At 38.3% G+C, this 24,780-nt stretch overlaps 1 long non-coding RNA gene and 1 pseudogene across 1 annotated transcript in view; both read right to left on the reverse strand.

The window, feature by feature from the left end:
- The window catches only part of LOC148155609 (uncharacterized), a 50,900-nt gene that overhangs the window by 20,218 nt on the left and 5,902 nt on the right, over nt 1–24,780 (reverse strand). The window lies entirely within an intron of this gene.
- LOC148155610 (uncharacterized) lies at nt 16,753–18,940 on the reverse strand (annotated as a pseudogene).

The following is a 24,780-nucleotide window of genomic DNA, read 5'->3' on the forward strand; positions in this document are numbered from 1 at the left end:
TTAAATCCAGTCTGTTTTGTGTACGTGTGTGTGTGTGTGTGTTTTTTTTTTTCTTTTTCCCCGTCAACCGTGAAGCTCTTCTGGCTCTCCCACTATGGAGCAGCCTTAAGCTTCCAAACGAAACGGATAGAAGATTGTCGTAGGTCGAATGTATTTTTTTGGTTTCTTTCGCTGTTTTTCTACCACCCGAGTCATCTGATGGTCTTTTTGGTCACATCTTCTGGCTTCCATGTCCCAGGAGCTTCACTGCAGTTCAAAAAAACCTTATATGTTTTAACAACATAGAAAGTTGTGGCCAAAAGAAAAAAAAAACACACATGGAGCAGCTTTGGAGGAGATCTTATAGCCTTCATCTGCAACATGCATGTCTATAATCTTCGTCCTGAGCTCCACAGACGGCTCCTGCTTTTTACTTTCTCTGTTCCCTGTGTGGTGGACGCTCTGGCACAAAACTAGCCAGCAGCAGCATGTTCGCTTTAATTGGGCTGAATCAAAAGCCATGATCAATGGCCTCTTTAGATTCACTATTAAATCTGGCTGTGCTCCTTCAGTAGGTGTTTGCTGAATACATAGTGAATCCCTTTTGGTTCATGACATGCTAATGGATCTGCGGTACAGGCTAGACGGTTACTTTTAACCGAGTCGTTTGTCAGAGGTTTTAATGAGCGCGAAGGGTCTCTGAGTGTATATTTACATATTTGAAATCGTCTGCAGCCGTGCCTTCGCTCAGATTGAAGTTTCCCCGAGAAGCAAACTTTGAGACGTCTCCTGCCGTAAGAGTAATTTTGAGAAGCAGATTTTCAAAAAGAACTATAAGAAACAGGATTTTTTAAAAAGAGCATAAGATATCAGGCAGTGGCCTGTTTACGGAGGCGGAAACTAAGTTTAAAGTGCTCCACATGTTACACTGTCGATGTCATTTGATTGCCTTTCCGAGTCGTCTGAGGACAAACCGAGCGGCAAATGGGAAGCATCTTTCATTAACTGTGCATGAATGTTGACAGATGACAAAATATTTGGTTTACTACATTTTATTTAGGCCAGGGTTGATGGCATTGAACAATTTTATATTTACATGTATACTTTAAGCGAGGACAGTTTGGTTTAAACCCAAAGCTGTCCAAACACTCGCAAGGCTCTGTCCTGAAATTATTTTCAAGTTTGTTTCTCAAAGAAACTGCAGCATTCCTCTTTAAAACAATGTTAAAGGAATATCAGTTAAGAATTGCGTGTAACTTACAATTGTTTTTATTTACGTTTTATTCATAAGATGTATGTCAAAAAGTGTTTTTGCTCCTCTTAATAAATCAGGAGGAAAATCTTTGACATTCTTACAAACTGTGAGCAGCTTCCACCTGTATTTTGATATTTTGTGTTGATGGATTTCACTTTTTAGGTTGCAAAGCCTCCTTGCCATTACCTTAATCACTTTGCAATTCTTCATCAAATTCAAAGACTCTTCTGCCAGTGCTATGAACTATCTTGTATGTTGGCAGAGCGTGAGGACTGAACAGTACAACAAAAACCTGCCATCATATTTGGAATATCAGTGTGTGCAAAATCAATATCACAGAGAACTCCATGAACAACATATGCAGGTATTAGATGTTGTTGATGTCTGTGGAGTATTTGGTCATACTTGTCGATTAAATCTGAAAAAAGTTTTACAGGCTCGTGAAAATGTAAGTGTGTTCATGAATGTGGCGTAAAGTTGCCACGCAAGTCCGTTTTTCATTGTTGATGCAGAAGACATGGTCAGATGCTGCTTTTTTTTTTTTTTTTTACATTTGTCCAGTATTGGTACAGTCCAGTAACTGTCTCAGGACTAAATTTGTAGCAACCCAAATGTACTGTAAAAAATTGAAAAACTTTGTGTAGTGGTTTTGATGACGGAGACGAGAGTCGGCCAATTCCTCTCTGGACTTTTATTAGAAGCAGGTAGTCGAAGCTCAAACAGAGACCAGCTCCAGACTGGAGGAAGCCAGCTTCACCGTCAGGTCTTCGTTTTATACCTAATGATGCCCTTCATTATCAGTAAACATTGTGTGGGCACTGGTTTCAACAATATGCACTGAGGATGCCATCTTCTCTCTGCGCCTGCTAATGTGTGAATACAAGCCGGCCAGTTATCTGCTGAAGTCCCGTCCAGTCGGACCCGGCTGGTCGTGGTCATCTGAACCACATATTCCTGTCCTCTTAAACTGGAACTTAGAAAAGTATTCATACCGTCCACGAGCATCTGGACTCGCCTTCTGAACAATACATTTTCTACCTCAACAGATTGAAAATTTAAAGCTGTAGTATGCAACTTTTACAAAACTACGTCTTCTCCATATTTGTTAAAACTGCCACCGTGTTAAGACGGTATGTAATATAAATCACCAAAATCAGATCATCTGTTTTACGCTTTCGCAACATCAGGCACGTGCAGAGGGGGGGGCTGGGGGTGCTTGAGCACCTGCCCTTTTTGCTCCTTGCCCCAAAGTGCCCTTTTGGTCAATGTTTTTTTTTTTTTTTAATTAATTAATTAATTAATTTTTTTGGTATTATTATTTTCAAAGCCCTCTTCTGACACATAATAACATGTACTAAAATTATTTTATTTATTTATTTTTTTTGTACACCATAATAAGCCTTCCGGTCACCTTGTTACCTTTGACCTTTTGCCCGTGACGCATGACGCAGTTGCCTCTCGCGCAGCGAGATAAGGCGGCTAACTGGAGCTCAGCATAGCGAACGTTCCAGATTACAGAACAGTTTTTGGTGAATTATATATATAAAAAAACGTTTTTGGTGAATAAAGTGGAGTAGACTTGCTACTTCTACTTTAAAGGATTCCTGGCATCGATATCAGCTAATAGTGAAAGACACCAAACGGGAGCACTTGTCAAATATAATTTTACTTAATCGTCACAAGCCTCGCTTATTATTTCATATTGTTGATAGTGTTTTGAATGTTCCGCATTATACGGGCTTTGAGCCATCTCTGGAGGTATGTGAGAAATTTCGCGTTTTTTTCGAGGACAAAGTGGCTGGTGTTGGGGCCAATATTATGTGTTCGGCTTCTGACCCTTCAGTTGCTGTCAAATGCTCCACTGCTTTGTCTCAGTTTGAACCTGTTACTTTGTCTTTAATACATGAGACTGTAGGTCATCTTAAGGCCTCAGGTTCTGCAGCTGACATTTTACCCCCACGACTTTTTAAAGAGGTTCTTCCTGTTTTAGGGATTTCTATTACGGCTATTATAAATAGTAGCATGATCACTGGTGTGGTTCCAAAACCTTTTAAACAGGCATCAGTTCAACCGCTGATCAAAAAACCTGGCTTAGACCCTTTTCTGTTATCTAATTTTAGGCCTATTTCAAAGCTTCCATTTATGTCTAAAATTTTAGAGAAAGTTGTTTATAATCAACTAAAGGCCTATCTCGATGTAAATAACATTCTTGAAGATTTTCAGTCTGGTTTTAAAACTTTACACAGCACAGAATCTGCATTGTTGAGGGTGTTTAATGATATCCTTTTGGCTACTGATGCTGGAGATCCAGTGATTTTAGTTCTTTTAGATTTGACTGCAGCCTTTGATACGGTGGACCATGATGTTTTACTTTCCCGTTTAGAGCATTATGTAGGTCTCAAAGGCACAGTCTTAGTGTGGCTTAGGTCGTATTTGACGGATAGGTCTTTCTGTGTTGACATAGATGATTTTAGATCATCGCCTGCTCCTTTATTGTGTGGAGTACCGCAGGGCTCGATACTTGGACCTCTTTTGTTTTCTCTATATTTGCTTCCCCTTGGGTCAATATTTAGGAAACATAATATTGCTTTTCATTGCTATGCGGATGATACACAAATTTATGTGCCTCTCAATCGTAAGGGAGTCAATACAGTACCAATTTTAATGGAGTGCCTTGATGACATAAAAACTTGGATGGCTCTGAATTTTCTGAATTTTAATGAAAGAAAGACGGAAGTTATTATTTTTGACCCTGGTACTACCTGCAAGTCCACTCCTGTGGATTTGGGTCCGCTATCACATTACGTAAAGCCATTTGTTACAAATTTGGGCTTTGTAATGGACGCAAATTTTAAGTTGGATAAACAAATCAGTGCCGTTGTGAAAACGAGCTTTTTCCATTTGAGGCGGCTTGCTAAGATTAGGAATATTGTACCAGTGGATTATTTTGAAATATTAGTCCATGCGTTTATTACAACACGACTGGATTACTGTAACTCCTTATATGTGGGTGTTAGCCAGTCTTCCTTGTCCCGTCTTCAGCTGGTCCAGAATGCGGCTGCTCGGCTTTTAACTGGATCGCGGAAGAGAGAACATGTTACCCCGATTTTATATTCTCTGCACTGGCTGCCGGTACATTTCAGAGTGCATTTTAAGATTCTTTTATTTGTATTTAAATCTTTAAATGGCCTTGCTCCCTCCTATCTCTCTGAGCTGCTACATATACACTGTCCTCCTCGAGCTCTTAGATCAGCGAGCCAAATGAACCTGGAGGTGCTGAGGACTTCCAGGAGGCAGAGAGGAGACAGGGCGTTTGCTGTTGCAGCTCCCAAACTTTGGAATTCTTTACCTATGTTGGTAAAACAGGCCCCCTCTTTAGCAATTTTTAAATCTGCTCTTAAGACTTACCTTTTTCGGTTGGCCTTTGATTCAGTTTGAGATGCTGCTTTTCTGTATTAATCTGGGTATGTTTATGTATTATATAGAGTGTTTTACGTCACTGCATTGTTGGTTTTGATGTGTTTTAATTTTGATTTTTATTTGTTTAATCTTGTGATTGTACAGCACTTTGGTCAGTGGTACTGTTTTAAAGTGCTATATAAATAAACTTGCCTTGCCTTGCCTTGCCTTACTTGTCAGATGACGGAAAACGTTGAAGTCTCGTTTCTGCTTCAGCGGTTTAAGCAGAGAGGTAATGAAATACAGCAGACACTGACAGGCCTCTGTCTGCCTTTCTCTGAAGAACGACTGAGGGGAGGAGACAGCCAGGTGAGGAGAAACTGTTCTTATCCATCGATTCAGTATTTTTATCATACAGACAGTAGGCTGTTGTTGTGCTATTAGCTAGCTGCTAGCTACGACTTTGCTAGCAAAGCTATATAACTGAAAAGCTTCTTCCCTGTGTACGAGGCACATCGCCCCTCCAAAACTTATCATCTCCATAATGGATAAATGTCCGTTAATGTCCGTCAGTTAAGTAAAATAAAATTGTAATCAAAACTTTTGGAATTGCAATGATTTCTTTTTTATAAACAAATTATTTTGTTTAAAAAACTTTTTTTTTTATTTAAAAAACTAATTTTTGTCTTGTCAACTTAAAAAGTTATTTGCCAAACATAAACTTTTATTTGCACACATCAGAAATCTCTTGTTGTAATTTTAGGTCCTGCCCACGACGTCATGTGAGAATCACAAGCAAAACTTTGAGTCAAACAAAAACTTAGAATATCAAGAAAAGATTTCTGACATGCACAAATAAGTTTGTTTTGAAAAAAAGTTCCCTTCATGAGACAAATGTGTGATTTAAATGTTTAAAAAAGTTGTAAGCAAAACTCAGTAGGCTTTTCCCATAGTGACATGCATTAACAATTCAATTTTTGCTTTTGTTTTTTTCTTTTTTTCTGCAGTTCCACCTTAAAGTTTGATGCAGCTCTGCTTTCCTGAATGGACCATCTTCATCTCCACTGCAGCAACCAGGCAGCTCTGTTTATAGATTACAGTCACTAAAAGGTTGCATTGTGCCCTTGTTTATATTTTTAATAGTGTAATTCTGTAAAGACAAAATATGTAAATCAGAACTAAACCTCCAGCTTTGATTTACATATCTTGCTAAATTGCGGGTTTGAATATCGCAATACTTTCTATAACAAAATAGACCTGCAGAAAGAAACTACTAATAAAATATCTTACATATGCATAGTTGTATGTTCTGTATAGAGATTTTCCTTAGCTTTGATTATATATTTCACAATTTTGTAATTTATCATTGTTTATTAAACAATGAAAGTTGTGTGGCTTTGTCAATATTCTGTCCTAGAATACGGTAAGATGTGCCCTTTTTTTTTTTTTGAGCACCTGCCCTCTTAGTGGTCTCTGCACGGCCCTGCGCAACATAATAATGATTTTAACATGTAAAACGTATTTTTAAGTTCTACACTGCAGCTTTAATACTGTATACTTAAACATTTATTTACAGCAAACCCTATCATCAGTGCAAAAGCCAACAAGGTGGTTTTCTGATATTTCTGGGAAAAAAGTGCTTTTTGTTGGAGGGAATTCTATGAAACATTCAAATAAAAATGATATTGTCTCTTTCTTTGACTGATATTAAAGACACACTTGTGTTATTTAATAACTCGTGTACCTCTTGGTACCACTTGAGCCTAATTAGAACCTAAAAATAGAGATGAGTAACACTCGGCACAAAGAAGAGGAGATGAGAAGCAGCTTTTCAAGAGTAACTCATGTCTGAAGCCTGCGGCTTTTTTCTCTTTATGTATTTAGGGTAACGGCAACGAGGAATGTTTCAGAAGAACGGCGTGTCTCAGGAGAAGTGAAAACAGAAGTGGGTGACTCCATGGTTTGTAGCATTGTTCTCACACACCAATGATTAAAGAACATTATTAGGGATAAACTTTTTGTAAATGTGAATTCCACTTGAATGTTGTGGGTTATGTATTATTCAGATGCAGGCTTTTCCTCACTTAGCAGTCGGAAGCAGCAACATGCGAACGCATTCAGGTGCCGTTCTTGTCAAATGCAATAAAGCTCCCTGCCATGTGTAAAGAAAAATCCCAATCAGCATTCTCTGGCTAAGACCAGAGTTGAGCTTTTTTTTTTTTTTTTAATAGGCTTAATAATTCAGGAGAGCTGAGACAACAGAAACAAACAAAAAAAAAAAAAATGGGGAAAGTTGTATTTGGGATTTTCTGCATCTAAGCGACCAATACGTGTGTGTCATCGTAATCGTACATATACACAAATATATAAATAAGTTTCATTTTTTTCATTTGCTGTTGGTTAAAGCGTTTAGGTACAGGAAGGGCTTTGCATGCAGATGGAGGTTCCTCCCTTGCCTGTGAATAAATTGGTAGCGAAACCAAAGATAAAGTTGCTTCTTGTTGCTTCAGTCACAAAGAAAAAAAAAAAGAGATTATTCTAGAACAGTCCTGGGCCGTCGGGTCTAAACTCTATCAGAATCAACTGAAATTATAATCTTTATTTAAATTAATGTTTACTCCCAACAGTCTCTTCTCTTTATTGTAGTTTCTCTTGACTGCACCGTCTCCCGTACACGTCTCAGTCCACTATTAATGTTTCAATCAGATTTCAGTCTCTATGTGCTGCCAGGGTCAATCTAATCTGCCCAGCACCTTCACAATCAGTAGATGAGGCATAAAATCAGCAAATAATACAGCAGTTGAAAAGTTTGGTTTTACCTTATCAGCTTTCAAATTGGTGTCACAGAGCTAACTGGAAGACCCACCATGATGTCAGAGGTGTTTTGCCGTCTGGTCAGAGTGACTTTATCAGCCCCAGGTTTTGCTAGATAAGCACAACCGCAGCAACATGCGCTGTGCACATTAACACTTATGAATTTGCAGTATTTCATACCTACAATGGCTGATGGAGAAGGTCACAGGAAAGGTCTTAAAAAATTCCCAGGGTGACTTTTTCCGTAGAACTTGACATTGTAAACTTGGACCAGTATTAGCCACCTGGAAAAGTGTTAGTTAGTTCTGGGTGGTACCACAGGCTTACAACATCTGAGGAGCATTGCAAATTGTATTGGTGGAAAAACCTATTTTGCAAATGATCAACTTTGTTTGGAATAACGGAGGGAAAGTTGTCTTGCCAAGGCAGCAGATCGACATCAAAATGGTTTGTGTTGTAGGAAACCCCTCAACATGAAGCAGAACAATAATTCATTATTATGTCACTTATAGCTACACGTTAAGTTTCCTGACAGTTACAGGAAACTTAACTCAGAGGACATCTATGATCTTAAATTCATGTGGTTATGATAAACTTACAAGTAAATACTAACTTTACTGGAGGAATGCATCCATTGACTAAACTACTCCAGATTCAGTCACCAAATTCGGCCAAACGGCACCACTGTGATCTGAAAATTACAGGATGGAAATCAGTTTATTTTAGCTCAGTTTCTTCACATAGACTAGATGTTACATTTGCTTTAGAGGTTTCTTTTTTTTTTGGTAAAACCCATGTAGTGCAACACAGGAAATTGCTATTGCGGAAACATGACCCTTGTTTACACCCACTGCCCCTTTGTCTCTGTTGCAGTCCAATGCGAGATTGTAGAAAGTACCCTGACTTCATCTGAAAGATTGACTGTGTGACACTTTGCTGACCTTTCTCCATCCCATTCCAGTTGCCAGCCATTTATTTCTTGTATACCCCCAAAGCAGACTAAATGTGTGCCTCACTTAGGGAAGCGACCACAGGAGGAGAACATTCTCTTTCCCCCCGTCAAGCCGCAGAAGATAAAAGACACTCTTCATTTTCGATCCGTCTTCGCTCCTCCACTAACTCTGTGTTGTGGTCAGACTTGGGAATGGAGGGAGAGGAGATCAGTGAAGGAGGAAGGTGCGGAATACAGATCAGCCGCAGAGAGAACTCATGCCCAGATTATTCAGCATGCCTAATTGACCTCTGGCTCAGAAACGCCGTGTGCTGCTGCACGGTCTGCCCTTCCCCAGGACCCGCCACCTCAGACCCCCCCGTCCGCCATAATATTATTATACGTGTTTTGTACGTGCCGTTGCAAATTGGAACTCTTGGGAGCCATCTGTGTGTTTTTTAGACTCGCTCCCTCTGTAGTCTTAGGATGGCAAGACAAAATAATCAAAGTCGATTCTTGATCTTTCCAGCGTAGGCAGAACCGTTCAGTCCCCAAACCATGCTTTACATGCTTAGTGGAAGTAAGAGATAACATGCTTTACTTAGATTAGGCTTCTGCTGCTGTTTCTGATGTGTTTAATAAGCCAGGATGTGTTTCCATTCAAACTCACTGGCTTAAATGAATGATTAGATTCATTCAATGTTATGCTCAATGAAAAGATGAAAAGCTGGGCGGTGTTTCACCAACGTTACTGCACTCTCTCACATGGCTCTGGCACTTTGAAGGGGTTTCCCCAGCAGATCTATAAAAATATGAACTCTTTAAGTAGCCGCTCAGTCTAGATAAGTGCGGTAAGATTTTGTTTAAAGCTGTTTGGAGAAAATAAAAGTGACAGCCGTAATACCAGGCATTTAGTACAAGTTTTGTTTTGGTATTATAAGAACTCTCATGCCTAAGAAACTCGATGTACATACTGTCCAACATGGTTGTCTGTTTTGGACTCATGCGCACACACATACTCCACACTAGCCTTATGGTTTATTTGTCAGGTCAATGGCAGTCTTCCACTCAGATACACTGTTCTTACTTGAACCTCATGCGGGGCAGTAATACACACATTTTCCAATTGTCTCCTTGAATGTGAAAGAGAGAGAGAGAAAAAAAGCGATGTTCTCTATGAAGAATTGCTGCATTTTTTGCTCATTGGTTGTTTGCCGTTATATTTACATTTGGATCACAAATGGCATGTGGAAGTACTACAAGTGTCAGTAGATGCTAATACTCTAGTATCACTCACTCTTCAGGTTTGAATACACCACTGAGTTGAGGTTTCTCAGTTTGTGCAAGAATCCAAGGCTTCCTATTCGAGCCTTGGCACGATGAAGTAAGATGGGTTAATATACACTAGATGTGAAAGGAAAGTCATCTTCACAATATTTACAGGAATCTGAACATAGAGGAAGGTTTTGACCTGCAGTTCAATTCAGTCAGAAAAGAGAAAATCAGTTTAGAAATTTGCAGTTATATGTTGATTTACCACCTATTTTCTCACATTATGTCAGCAGCAGTAGGTTGGGACTGTTTGCGTTTTTTCCTTCAGCGCAAATATTAACAGAGTCAGAAATCAAACTGTGGCCTGGAATGATCTCACTGGCATCTACTGCAAATGTTTTCCGACTAAAGTGTCTCCAGTGCCATGGAAGAAGAATCTGCCTCGCCACTTGTAGCCCTCATTTGGTCTTTGGCAGATAATGTGCAGATTGTCGTTTGGTGGAGGTCACGAGTCTGTAATAAAGAAAAGGAGCTCCTGATATGCAATCAGCCCCTGAGTGTACATCATAAAATCCCTTCTCTTTAGTTAAAACCTCATTTTCTAACAGAGAATTAACTAAACAAACCTTCACCCCACCAAACACACACACACACACGCACACACACACACACACACACACACACACACACCGACAATCGTATAATCCAAACGGTTGAAAGTCAGAAACCCACAGTTTATTATGTTAATGTGGCCTGCCCACTTGGATGTTTTGCATCAGGTGCGATCAGGATTACAATATGAAGAGTTACTTTTTGTAAAGCAACTCTGTCTCTAGCCTGTGGGGCTATCACCTTCTCCATATTGCAGACTTGGATTGCCAAGATGGGACGGTTGCAAAATAAAAAACAAACTAAAAATAAAAAAGGAGAGTGTTTCTGACTGAGAAGTCAATTGACCACAATAGTGTAGAGCGAAACATTTGTCTGTGCCAGGGCTAATGGATGCTGTTTTTATGGCTGTTGGATATAGAAACTGCTATGGAGGTTGGACACATTCCCATTTCAATTATAGCAGAGATCTACAGTGTTGAACAATGGCGACGGTAATAACCAAGGTTGTTTCTAATTCACAACACAGTTTCTAGATCGTGTCATTTGACAGAACTGGTGCTGTATAGACACCGTATGAATAGATGATACCAAAGTAACACCACCTTCAAAAAAAGAAACTATTTTACCTTCACCTTTCTTTTCTCAATTCAGCTCCTCTGAGCCATGTGTTCTGCAGCACAAGCCTGTAATACACCACCTGGCTTTCCCTGTCAAAGAGACCGAGTGTCTACAAAAGGGTCTGAACAATTCTCCTTCCTAGCTAGGAGACTGTCCCTGGAGCTCAGAAAGAATTCTTTTCATTCGGACCAAATGCTTCTAATGCCCACCTAGTTAAAGTTTTTTTTATTCTGCCCACACTTTGTCCTTGTAAATTAAACAGAAATAATAAAGTGAAAAGAATTAAATGCCCATTCATAGCTAATGACGCAGCCTTTATTCAAAATGTTATGGCTGTTTCAAATGACTGAAAGTTGCTTGATCACCTTGATCTGCATGAGAATGCTTTTGATTACTGTGAGCATCTTGTTTGGATGGTGTCAACACATATAAATAAAATAGTTCTCCTAAGACGCGCCTGCTAGTCACAGCAACAAAGACCAGTTTGTCTGAGTTTCCTTGGGGGAGTTTAATTACTGGGGTAAACTGGAGTTTACCGGTTTTAATAATTACCACGATTAACTTTACTTCCTGTAATTTTTCAAAATAAAAGCTACAATGAAAATATGGTGCACTGTGAACATTAAATAACATGCTTTATGAATACTGATTGGTTTGGGTGTTTGGATTGCACAGTGCAATTTGTCCTTGTAGCTTTGGTAACGTTTAGAGCGTAATAAAAGACGCACTGCAGACGGAAATGGACCAGCTGCTAAACTAAATGTGTTGTTGGACTTCTCGTAAATGTTGTAAAAATATTATCTTTAGCATAATCTTTTTTTACTGCTCTGTTTTTAAGTTTATTCAGATAATCTAAGTAGTTGTTCTTATTTTCAAAACAAAACTTTACAGTTGAAAACCAACGCACTGACCTGCTGTTTTTTTTTGTGAGAAAGTCAATATACATCGCACCACATCATATACCAGCCAGATCTTAGAGTAAGATGATGGATGGATGGATGAGCATTCAAAGTGGTATTTTGTTACTTTTTTATCTTGAACTCTTTCCATGTTTCACGCACTATAAACTTGAAGCCTATCCATATACATTATTCACTAAATCTGAATAGATTTTATTTCTACAGCAGTAAAGGTGCTTTTCCACTACAAATCACAATACACACTGACACAAGCTGAGCTATGTCTTCACATTGACTAGTTGCATAGATAAGTGTTTGTAGAGTATACACGTTTGAGTTTTTTCCGCCTGCAGTTTGGCTCAGTTTTTTTGCTCCAAGGTTGAATCTTAGCACTACATTGTTTGCATTGCATTTGCTTCGTCATTCAAGACAAACGTATGACAAATGTCAAGTTTCAGAACCAGACTGGTGATACTTCAACAACCCATTCAACAGAAGATTGGAGGAGGGCTTTATGATTGAAACCTTTTCAGATTCATAAAAAAGTCCAGGTCCATCCCATCTTTAGCCCTTATTTCTGTGGTGTAGGTGGAGGGCAAAGTGTCTTCCTAGCATTTAAAACTAAGCTTCTGCTGCAGCACACTTTGAAATATGAAGACATATGAGATCACAACCATTCACAAATAACTGTCAAATACTTTTAGAGGCAAATTAATCATTGTAATCTAGTTTCAGAGGTTTCAACATATATTGCATCTGACCATTACTTATGCATATGCATAATGGCAAACCTGTTTGTCCACTTAAAGCAAAACGCATTTGTATGGTTTAGGGGTATACGGAGCCTTTGTTCTGTCCACATCGGCTCGAGCAGGAGTGGCTAATGGACGACTCGCCAGGCTCATACATATTTTCTCTCTTCCGTGCGGCTCTCTGAGACTTGACTGGTGCGTTGAGATTCCCATGCAGTTTGTAGTGTATTTAATTTTGAAAATATTTTGAAAAATGTCAACTTCAGCCTCCGCTTTGACTTCTTTCCAGCAAAGACGCTTTACACATCTGCGGTCCAATCATCTTCCTCTAATGCAGTTACTGCAACTGAGCCACTAGCACCATTAAACGAGGAAGTTCTGTTTCTGGCACAAGTCATGTTCGCCGTTTGGCAGAGCACACGCGTACGTCGTAAACCCGCCTGGCGGTGTGGTTCAGCTTGGAGGACGCGGTGAGGTGAGTTGCTGTAGGTAACCAGGGAAACCTGAAGTTGAATTTTAACAATATGCCTATTCTCCTGGGAGGTAATATTTTATTGTAAATGTGTGTGTGGGGTCCATGCGACTTTACTTGTTTGTAAGGAAAAATAAAAAGTAAAAGAAACCAGCAGTTTTGCATTTCCCTGTTTGTCATGAACAGAAATTTTGAAAATGTTTTGATTTACACATTTATCAACCAGCACATAGGGTCAAGTTAAGTCATGTTTGTTTACTGACAAAAAGATGCGAGAACTGATTGTCCATCAGGTCCTCAATGTCCCACTTCTCTGTGGACTTTTTTTAAAAAACCATAATCTAAATACCTGCTGCAGAGGGAGGGTGGCAATCCGATTACATCACTAAACTCACAAGCTTCTAGATTTATTCACTTTCTCAGTTTCAAAAGGACTGTATGAGACTCTGTTAGATTTTGTTTAGTTTTTTTTTTTACCAGAAAAAGCCTTTATCGTGAGTCCTATCGCTGAATTTTTATCCTCAGTTTGTCAAGATTCAGCCTGACAAAATTTCCTCCAACGCGGGAGAGGTTACATAGATTGTGTTTGATCGACCTGTTGTTTTTCTTTTGTCTTTCAAGAAAAGTTTCTTACTTCTCTTCTGTCAAGTTTATGTGGAGACAAAAGAGAATGTTGGGAAATATAAGGCCGTACAATAAAAAAACTCAGTGCAAGTTAAAAATATCAGGTTGAGTTATGGGGAATATAGATCTGTTTATGTGCTACACATTCAAACTTAAGGTGAGCAGCAAATACTGAGTTCTAATGTGATTATCTGCAATGTAACGCACATTAATTGGAAAACACTGGAAGGTTAGCTTGTTCAAATGTAAGATTGCTGCAGAGCAATTTGTGTAGCACTAAATCATAATTTCAATACTTTAATAAGAGGGAAACTTTTTCCTTATTGACGTAAACATGAAGCACTTTTACAGTCGGACTGTAAAAATTTGATCTGCTGTACAGCATCCTGAAGAACTTGTCGTTACACTGGAGCCAGCATTAACAACCTTTTATTTGAATCTACTTTCTTTTATGATGGGAAGATAAAAATAAACAAAAAAATTCCTTAAGATCGCCAAACTGCTGATGTACAATCCTTTGTTCACAGGATGAAAGTGCAGTTAAGTGTTTGGCTAAGAACTGACTATTTTAGGGAACAACACTAATTTACTTAATTGTTAGCAGGGGACAATTAAGCATTGAATTTGCATTCGTAATTCAATGCAAAGGTAATTTATTTATTACCTCAGACTTAAGAATCTGTCATGACGTGAAGGAGTACAGGCCTTTTTTCATTCTGAAGGGCTTTTTCTTTAGCAATATTTATGTTTTATTCTCTGGTTTACTTTATGTGCCATTGGACAGGAGAGTGAGTGACACAGCTTAGTTTTCTTCATTATAAGATGCAAACCTTATTTGGGCTAAAGAATATTGAACATGCATTCTTTAGCCCAAACAGTTTTCTTAACACTTAACAAATGCTAACTAATATTAACAGTTAAAAGTGAATGTAATGTAATGTACTTTACAGGCTCATAGGCACAAATGGCACAATCAGGTATCTGTTATCTTCATTTGTTCTGTTGTTTGTTAAAAGGTATTTGACTTTGCATCATAGCCGTAACTGACAGCTGTTTATTTATTTTTTTTTTTTTATGGGCAGCCTCTCATACTTGATGAGCCAATTAAACAGACTGCCTTCCTTCTACTCATTTGTCTCTTTTGTTGTTTTTCACCAGTAATAACATCCGGCTGTTGATCCTGTGCATGTTTCCAATAAGCAAATTCATTTTCGTAATTTCTATTCTACGGTTAATGAAAACTGATTTTGACAGTTCGGCTCGACCACACAGAGAGTCCTTTAGCGTGATAAGCTGAGTACCCCAAGTGTTTGCCAACTGCTGCTGCTGCTGCTAGTCTGAAGGAGCTGAGTGGGTGAGGAACAGGAGACGGGCGCTCTGCGAGGCAAAAGCTTGTCTGGAGACTGATAGTCCAAGGAGAAGTTTCGGTTACATTGCAGAAGCAACCGTTTAGCCTCTGCTGAATGAGTAAAGGCAACACTCCAGGTATGTGTTTACTCAAAAAGGGTTAATTTACATAATGTCTTTAAAAAACAGAAAATTCAAAAATAGTTTTACAGTTACATATCATTCGCTTCTCAGTTATATTTTACTTCAAAGCTTTTGATTTAAAAAAAGGGCAAATTAGTATATGATCCTATTATAGACTTTACTGTAACTGATATGTCTTCATTGATGATTTTTAATATGTGACTATTATGAGCTTTCACAAATGAAACATTGCTTTAAAGTGGACTCATGATGGATGATATGATTTTTTACACACAGAAAAGTGTTTATTTATTTTCTGTGTGAGAACTTGCATGTGTGGAGAGAGAGAAACACACAGAGAGAGAGTTTGAGACACACTGTGGTTTGGGAGAGTATTTCAGATATGTCTCTCAAGCATACTGTATTATTCAGAAACTCAGTGAATTAATGAGATAAGTTTAATGTGCAAACTAATTTCTGTTGTCGTTAATCTATTGAAAGTGAATTTCATGTGCATTATCTTGATGTATCGGAGGAAATCCATATCCATTACGTTTGTATTTTTTTTCCTTGATTTATGTGTGTTGGTAACAGAGGGACGTTCAACCGTGCTGCTGCCTCACAAGAACCATAAGTTTAGGTTCCTCCAGACAAGCTTGTACAACTCAGTTTGAAAAGTTTATCTCTTTGCTAAGTAAGGCAAGCAAACTTGTTAGTTCAAATCATTCCACATTCAGACTGGAAGTCCAGTTTTTTAGCTTTAGAGGCAGCATGTTTTTTTTTTTTTCTGCTAAATGATTTTTAGCTGCTGTTTCGGCACTTGCAGTGTCTTCATGTCAGAGACACTACTATATTTTATGCCAGATCTCCCAAGTTTAGATGTTTTTTTTTTGAAGTGATGTACAATGAAGTTATTTTAATAAATTATAATTGTATGTAATGTAAAGTGTACTTCCAGGTCATCTGTGTAATCGTCACCTGAAATAGGAAACGGTTCCACGCTAATTGTCAGGGAAAAGTTTTGATCCTTGAGTATTTATGCTTCCTGTACTGCCTGGTTATATGACAGGGTGGTAGAGCTTTGATTAACTGTGTTACAGGAAAAGGTGAGTGTGATTTCTACGCCACAAATTCTTTCTACTGGCTGTAGGCGCAGAGTGTCAGGACTGTTTCAGTGATTAGACTCGGTTTGAAGCTCAGTATGGATTTGGATTGCTTCCCTTGACGATAAAAAGGTCTGAGGTGGGCTCCGAATCCAACATTAGGATATACATACCCAACTTTAATATAGTTAACCCATATCAGAGGTGCCTGCAGGATATTATCGGAGGGTACCCACAACACCATCACTGCACCTGACCCGCAAGAGCACAACCACATCTCCGACGTGCATCATGTGCATGTCACACAAAACCAGTACAAACCTAAACCATATGCAGGCGTAACACGTATGGCCCGCATTTTATTTTATTTTTTACAAATTATGCGAAATAAGGACATGAAAGTAAAGCAAACCCTTTTGTCCCAGAGAAGGGGGAGGACAGATGGTGGTGGTGTCCATACAGCTGCAGGCCCCCCTGACCCATATACAACTAACTAAAAATTACTTAGGAAATATATAATTGTTTGGGCTACATAAAAATAATACAATATGCCAAACTTAATTTTAATGAGCCTGGAAACCAAGCGTCTTGCTCTTTATTACGGTCTTCTTGACAACTTACAATTCTTGACAATTTTACGTTTGAAAAGCTCAGAGAAATAATTCAAACAAAATAAATTTTCTTTATGGAAAATAAATGCACCAAAAAGTACTAGAAAATATACAGAAGCGTTAACCTTAGCTGTTACTAATAAACTGTCATTTTAGCGATCTTTTCATACGCTAATTAAGTCGTTAGCATCGCTGCTATGCTAATATACAGTACACAAGCGAAACAAGCTGTTGGGATAAGGCTAATTCCTGGTATAAACACATAATCACAAAACAATCTCTAAATTAGCTTTTTTAAAACAAATAATGTCAAACAGAACAAAAATTAGACTTTCAGCATTGCTTTCGAAGGTGTAAATAAATGTTAAGGATACGGGAGGTGAAGTTTATACATGGAAAGGCAGGTTTTCTCTGTAAAACACGTGTGAGTCGCACAGCTTCTCATTCATGACCAGGACATCACCAGCTGTGCTCACACAGCTCCCTCCAGTGGTTCCACCGATGGTAAAGCAGGTTTTTGACTTTATTCAGCAAGTGTGCGTGCAGTTTCTGCGGTTCCCCGATTTCCTTGAGAAGCGTAGCCAGTCGTGTAACGATGACCTCTCTCCCACGCCTTGCAGCAAGAGTTGTGCTGGGTCTTCCCATAGTAGAGGTTGCAATGGGGACATCTGTGTAAACATCTGTGTAAACCGGGACTACGCACGTTTAGAGCCAGTTGTAGTATATTCTAATTGAGGTGAAGGTGGATCCATCTTCTTCGCTAGATGAAAAAAAAATTCCATCTTTGGAGGATCTGAAATGACCATCAGAATCTAACAACTTTGTACCTCTGTCGATCACTAAAAAAGAACAACCTGAAATGGATAAAAATAAATACAAAATTACTCAAATTTATTTATTTATTTATTTTTGCAACAACTGAGAATAATTCTCAATGCTACCGAGAGCAACAGAAAGTCGTTGTACATTTGTGGCTGATGGTCGTCCTTGAAGAACCACTGGGCCATCATACAACAGAAATTGTCTGAATTCGGTTGTCTTCCGTTGACTGTATTCCATCAGTGACCGTGGTTTCGAGAAACATTTCTTGGAAGATTACCTCTGGTTCATTTCAAGTGATTAGAATAGACATGGTAATTCAGATAGACATCACCTTAAAGCGTCCCTTGATCCACAAACTTATAACTTTTTTTAACACGCCAAGCACATAGCTCGACACCATTCCTACGCCAAGCCGAATCAAGGGTGAAACTTGTTTCGGCTTGGTGGTCTTCATCTATGAAAAGTTCAAAAGTTTCATCTGTTCGTAGAGGTGCTGTACAATCAGGAAACACAACCTTGTTCTCCATGTAAAGGCTGTGCTCTGCACAGCGTTCACAGGAGCTGCAGCCAGAAGGACATTTGTTACATTTCAAACTGTGCATCACAGATACGGGCACCTGGAAGTAAAACATTAAAATGTTTTCATTTGTACTGCAAACCCTCTTGAGTTACTGACTTCAGGTCTTCAATAAAGTCTTCTAAGTATTCTTTGACAGAGTCAGGTTTGGACAAGCCTGCAAACAAGCCAATAACAATAACACCACTCTTTGGAAACTAATTAATCATGGCCAAAATAGGCCATAACTCAGTTTTTGAGCTGCTGAAGAATTGTAACCCATCAATGTTCATACGTAGAGGTAAAGTGTCAGCTGAAGGATGAAGTTGTAGCTTTTGCCACTCCAAAATGATAGAAAATACTATCTCCCATTTCTTCACTTCAAAGGTTTTAGGAGTTGTCAAAAGACTAATTGAATCCTTGGGTAAATCCAAACTATAGTGCGCTCAAATATGTAGTAGCTCTGTCGGTGCACTTTGTGAAATATTTCAACTTGCTGCCTTTTCAGCTAGCAAAATTTTAAGTTAAGTGTGGGATCAGTTTCTTTGCAGGTGCTGTCCAAATCTTCTTCAATGCTACTGCCAGTATATTTTGTTCCAGTTGTTGTTCATTTTCATCTTCAAATTCTGTATCAGACTCTTTCATTTCCACTCAGACCAGCTTCACAACTCCTCTCCTCTCTGGGCATTTGGTCGTCCCACTTCAGAAGCACAATCCAAATCAGAGAATGCACCACTTTTGGCCTTGAAGTCTTCCAAAAGCTTTAACTCTGAACTTTAGTCCTTCCTGTGGCTCTTATCCACCTCTGTCTCGTTATATAAGCTCATAGTTTCTAATTGTTTTTTACTGGTTTCTCGACCCTTTTTATCTAAATGTTTCGTTTCTGTTGCCTTACCTGCATTCCACGTTTTGCTACGCCGTAATTTTGACGTTGATATCGTCAGATTTCTTCATGTTGGATCTTTTCTACTGCTCTAAAGAGTGCCTCAGTTAAACCCCATAAAAAGACACATAACCTAAATCCCTGTGTGCTTAATCACTACAAGCTACATTATTTTTTATAATTTTCTGAAAACTTATATTTTTAGACAAACTGCTGTTAAGAAGCAGCTAGTTGAAGTTTGAAGTTCCTGACATTTTTTCACAAAGGTTTATTAATTTACAGAGCGAAAACACTAACAATGTTTAACTAACCTTGTAAAGCTTTAGTTACATTTCTCAATAGGTTTCAGTGACAGTCTGCCTGTGCTCCAGCGAAGGGTCGAGCTGCTTTTAACACTGTCACAGTGCTTCTTGTCATGTTTTTATTAATCCTTTTTTTACTCTGTAATAAAAAGTTACATTTTAAATGCGAAAATGAGTGTTACAATTGTTCTTTTCAGGGCTTTGGGACTAATTACATTTGCATTTTCAACTGGATTTGGGCCCCAAGTAGTCATAAATCAACATAATTTGCAAAAAAAAAAATCCCTTTTTTGTCCCATTCGTAGTTGTTGTAGTCTCATCGATAAAGGATTGCTTCGGATTAATACTAACAATGTAGGTACGCCCAAAAAGCAAAAAGGTCATACGCAAAAAAAAAAAAATCAAATTTATAAAACCATGTGTAAGCGAAACAGCACGTAATTTTCCTTTTATAAATCACAGATGTACCTCAAACATCCCACCTCAGGTTTTGCCCTCTTCATGCCCACATTCAACCAAAAATAGTCAACATCAGTTCATTTAAATGAGCCAGCTGATCAATGTTATTTCATGATTAACGGGAGACAAAAAAGGAAAGAAAACAATTTCACGGAGGCAGAAAGTGATGTGAACGAGGTGGCGGGTTGAAGAAGACATCATTTCCAGTTGCCACGGTGATGTGAAATAAACTTTATAAACCTCCACCTGTATGCTAGGAGCCGCGCTCAGTCGTTGGGCGCTCACAGTGTCAGTGGATCCGTCACGTTACGGACGGGAGTCACGACGGTATTGAGATGTTTACAGGAATCACTGTGAATGTTGATCACCTCGTCATGATTTATACTTAAAAAAAAAGACCTAAAATAAAATAAAGCTGAAAGATAATCATTGGGAAAAGAAATGGGATGGTGACGAAATGTTTAAATATTCTGTAGATTTTGGTTTAGGATTGAGGCTGCCTTATAAACCTTTTTGTTTGAAAGGTTTTCATGCTCAAGCACATATCAAATTACATTTTTAAATGCTTATGATGAAGGCGGTCTATGGTTTAAGTTCAATATGTAATTAAATGTATTAGGGGATCATGAAGTGTGGTTTCAGTTCCCCATCTCACCATCGGTGTCATTTTCACCCTGTTTCCAGAACAGTGAAGGACCGCTCACTTTCACGTCATAGTTATCGATTGTAAAAGTCCTACTATTTTGTTGCTTATTAAGTAAAATAAATAATCAGTCCAGTAAATGCAGAGTTTTCCCAACTTCCTGGCTTATTCTAGTACATAATTGACCAGAGTAATTTTATTTTGCCTATATTCTAGCAGCACAGCTTCCTTGGTTATTTCTAATGCTGGGATTTTCTAATACATATTTTTCCCCCCCATTTCTACAGACACACTGAACCAGAAGACTTTAAAAGGATTAATAAGTCCTTCCACACATATCGGGTTCACCAGGCTGCTCTCTTTTGGCAAACATTTAATTTCATTCCTTTTGTGAATGTTCATATTGAAACCACACATCTGACTCCTGAAGCACTGGCTTTATGCATCCAACCAAACTCAAACCTGCTTTAAATCCACAGAACATTAAAGCCATGTAAAAAAAAACAAAAAAAAAAAAACAAAACAAAGAAAGTACTCTTTTTTTTTTGTCTGACTGTGACCAAATTGGATAAAGACGATTTTTTTTATTTGGCTGGTTTTTGGTCAGAGTTCCATTTGAACATTTTCTTCCGTTTCAGCCCTTTGTGACGGCGCTGAAATAGGAAAAGCTCTGGACCGAATTATCATCTGACTGCCTCCTCTGTCAGAGCTGTGCAGCAGGTTAAAGGGTACGCTGAGGGAGCACAAACACCTGACCAGCGGCGCTTCCCGAAGACACCGCATGGAATCAATGTCTCTGCACCAACCACTTCTTTTTTTTTTTTTCCATGGACCTGTAAAATACTTCAATCGGAATGGAAAATCTTTTCTCGGCATGTCGTTGAAATACCCTTTTGGGGTTTTATCTCTGGGAATTTATTGTATGTTATTGGCACTGGGCTTTTCTTTGAAGCTGTTGGCACCAGTGATGATATTTGTCAGCTACATATTGGTTCATTTGTTGTAAAAGTTTAAAAATGCTTCCATTTTATTAGTAACTATTTTACTACCCGTTCACACAGTTTATAACTGTATGTCAGAATACTTCAGCATCGTTCCTCTGTTGGTTTTCCAACAGATTTTCCACAATGAGACAACTGAAACAAAAAAAGACATCAGCTATCCAAACTAAAGTTTTATTTTTTTCCCTTTTCCATTGAAAATAGGATTTGAAAAACAAGCAGCATTCGAACCAACTGAACGTTTCCACATTTTGCCATTGTAATGCACATCTCTATTTTTTTTTTTTGGGAGGGGGGGTGGATTTATGTGGTAGACCAGCTAATTAATTTAGCCTTTAATCGTCCACCCGTCTGTCCAACCTTCCCTCTCTCCCATGAGTTGAGAACTGGGTGAGCCGTATTTGTTTTGAAACAGACTGAAGTCCTGCACAAAACACATCAGTACATTTCAATAGCAAGCTTTGGGTTTTTACTCAACAGCCAACATCTACTGTCAGTGCTTGCATCAAGCGACTGACAGGTAAGTTTTGTTCTCGTATGTTTCCTCTCTGATGCCACCCCGGGTAACGTCCATCGACTGTCTATACACGCCTTATCCACGTAGGGAGGGAGGATGGTGCAGAAAGGAGGTGCCGACTTCCAGAGATTAAAAGAATGCACATTTTTCCAAGTTAAATACAACCGCAAAAAAAAAAAAAGAAGTGAAAAACGGGCATTCTTTTGTATTCAGGCCCCTTGATTTAATTCTCAGCAGAATCCCCTTTTCCTGTTATGTCTGCGAACAACTGGAGACTGAAGAAAATGGCTCACGGCCAGTTAGTGGTGCAACAGATTTTCAGTGAGATTTGGGACTGGGCTTTAATTTGGCAATTCCAACTCATGAATATGCTTTGATTTAAATCATATTCAATGTTCAGCCAAAGCCTGTTATTCGCAGACATAACAGGCTTTGGCTGTACATTTAGATCTTTGTACCACTGAAAGGTGAATCAAGCCGTCCGCAGCCTCTGACAGGTGATTGCCTTGTTTTTAACTCCACCAGCTTCCAATCAACTCTCTTCAGCTTTCTTGTTCTTGCTGAAGAAAATTATCCTGACATGTTACACCAGGTTTTCCAGTGGAGTGCGTTTTCATGGTGATGTGCATTTTTTTTATTATTCTTCAAACTCGTATGAAACTGGCATAGAGGAAAAAATAGTTGTATGGTTATTTGTTATTGCTACATTTTTATGTTTGGGTAATGGGTTTTCTTTACCCACATACTTTGATAATTAAACTGCTTATCCAACATTTAACTTGTGTGCAAGTTCAATGTAGGATATAAGACGGAGACTTTACAAGAGGTACTGTAGATGACTGATGGTTTTTTTTTTTTAAATGTCAATCGAAAAATTAACTTTTAAATATGAGACAACTTTAATGTAGTTTTTCTGCTCTGCCATCAGTTTCATCAACTTCTGAGATGTTGAGAAACTGCCTTCACAGATGAAAACATGATCATGTTAATCAGCTTCTGTACATGCTGCACTGATGTAGCACAGATGCATATTCAATTTGTCATATAAGATATTTTATGTTTAGAGTTAATTATGTTTTTGACTTTCAGTCAGTCTGTAAAAAGGTTTTCGGTCTATATCCATACATGTCCATATCTAAATCCTGACTTTGAAGTTTCCACACTGTTAACTAAATCTATAAATTTATTACACCTTAGAGGTCGATGCTTTGCTTTAACAAGCACAAAAAAAAAAAAGCTCACACATGACACATTTTCAGCTCAACAACCTGTCTTTAGTCATGCTGAGCCTGTAGTGGATCTGAAGTGAGGACATGTGTGAAGCCACGTGGTCCGAGGAGCGGCTGCAGCTGACTGAGTCGTACCTGCTCAGTCAGAAGACTGGCTTTTTCAGCCACACTGTCAAGGCGTCCTTGAGCGACACACTTACTCCCACGTTGCCTCTGAGTTGGTCATAGCAAGAGGCGTCCATCTTTGAACGCAATTGCTGTATGATTATTCTGGGAATGATTTCACAGTGAAAAACACTTTATTTGACAGGGTGTGCAGAGGACTGACATGACGCTGTCATAAACATGATGGCACCTGAAATGAACATGACGGAGTCTTTATGAATGTCTATGACTGGTGTCATTCGGTTATTATTGACACTTTTAATGCAAAGTTGCTTTAAAAGTTCGATTAAAAGTCCATTAGAAGTGCCAATTTTGGATTATTTTGTAAATATTGACACTTTAATGTAAAGTTGGCACTTTTAATGGACTTTCAAGGCAAGTTTCAGAGCAGCTTTGGATTAAAAGTCTCTTTATTCACCGAATGACACTTCATGACAACAGTCATAGACATTAATAAAGACTCCTTCATGTTCATGACAGATGCTATGTAAAGTTTATGACAGTGTCATGTCAGTCTTATGCACACCCTGTCAAATAGTGACAGAGTTAAGAGATGATATATATATATATATATATATATATATATATATATATATATATATATATATGGGACAAATATTACAGTCTGCATGATGTTTTTTCCCCTTGCTTGTTAGAATGGACTGCCTACTGACTGACTTTGTTCATCTAAATGTTTAGATGAACAAGAATTTTCTGAGTCTGTTCTATCGGATTACAACAGATTAAATTTTGTTTTCTGTGCTACATATACATTTAGACACATTTATCCATATAGCTCAGACTGAGCCTTGTTTCTGTTTGTCTTGTTTTTAAAGAATTATAACTTAGATTTTTATGTTATTGGGTGACCTCACGTTTTTCTTTCTTTTTGTAATTAAAGAGTTTTGTCTCAAATAAAGGATTTTTATTGTCAAACAATAAGATTATATAAAAACAACATTCTTAATAAACATCCTCCAAGGGAGGCAGTTCCATTATTTATATATTGGAATAAATAAATACATTTATTTATTTATTTATGTTTTGCCAAAGCTGGTACACGTTGCTAAGCTCTTACCCATGATTGTTTGGAAAGGGCAGCAGAATAATTAGTTTGACAAATGAATTGGACAAATCAGATCATTTGTCAAACTAACTGCAGAAATTGAACATTTTATGAGCTGTCAGAGTTAACCACATATTCCTGAGACGTGGCAGATGGCTGTACAGTCAAACATAAGAGATTGTGACTGTTTTGCATAAAAGCTTCCAACCAAAATTTCTACCTAATGTAACTGAATGTTTAATAATTCAGGCACCAGCTGGAACTGCCACAATTTTTCCTCGGATGAGCATGATTCACCACGATACTTTCTACCAGTGCAGTTTATG

This window comes from Poecilia mexicana, unplaced genomic scaffold (assembly GCF_051168715.1).
Source record: "Poecilia mexicana isolate PSO_F unplaced genomic scaffold, ASM5116871v1 scaffold_14, whole genome shotgun sequence".
Lineage (NCBI taxonomy): Eukaryota > Metazoa > Chordata > Actinopteri > Cyprinodontiformes > Poeciliidae > Poecilia > Poecilia mexicana.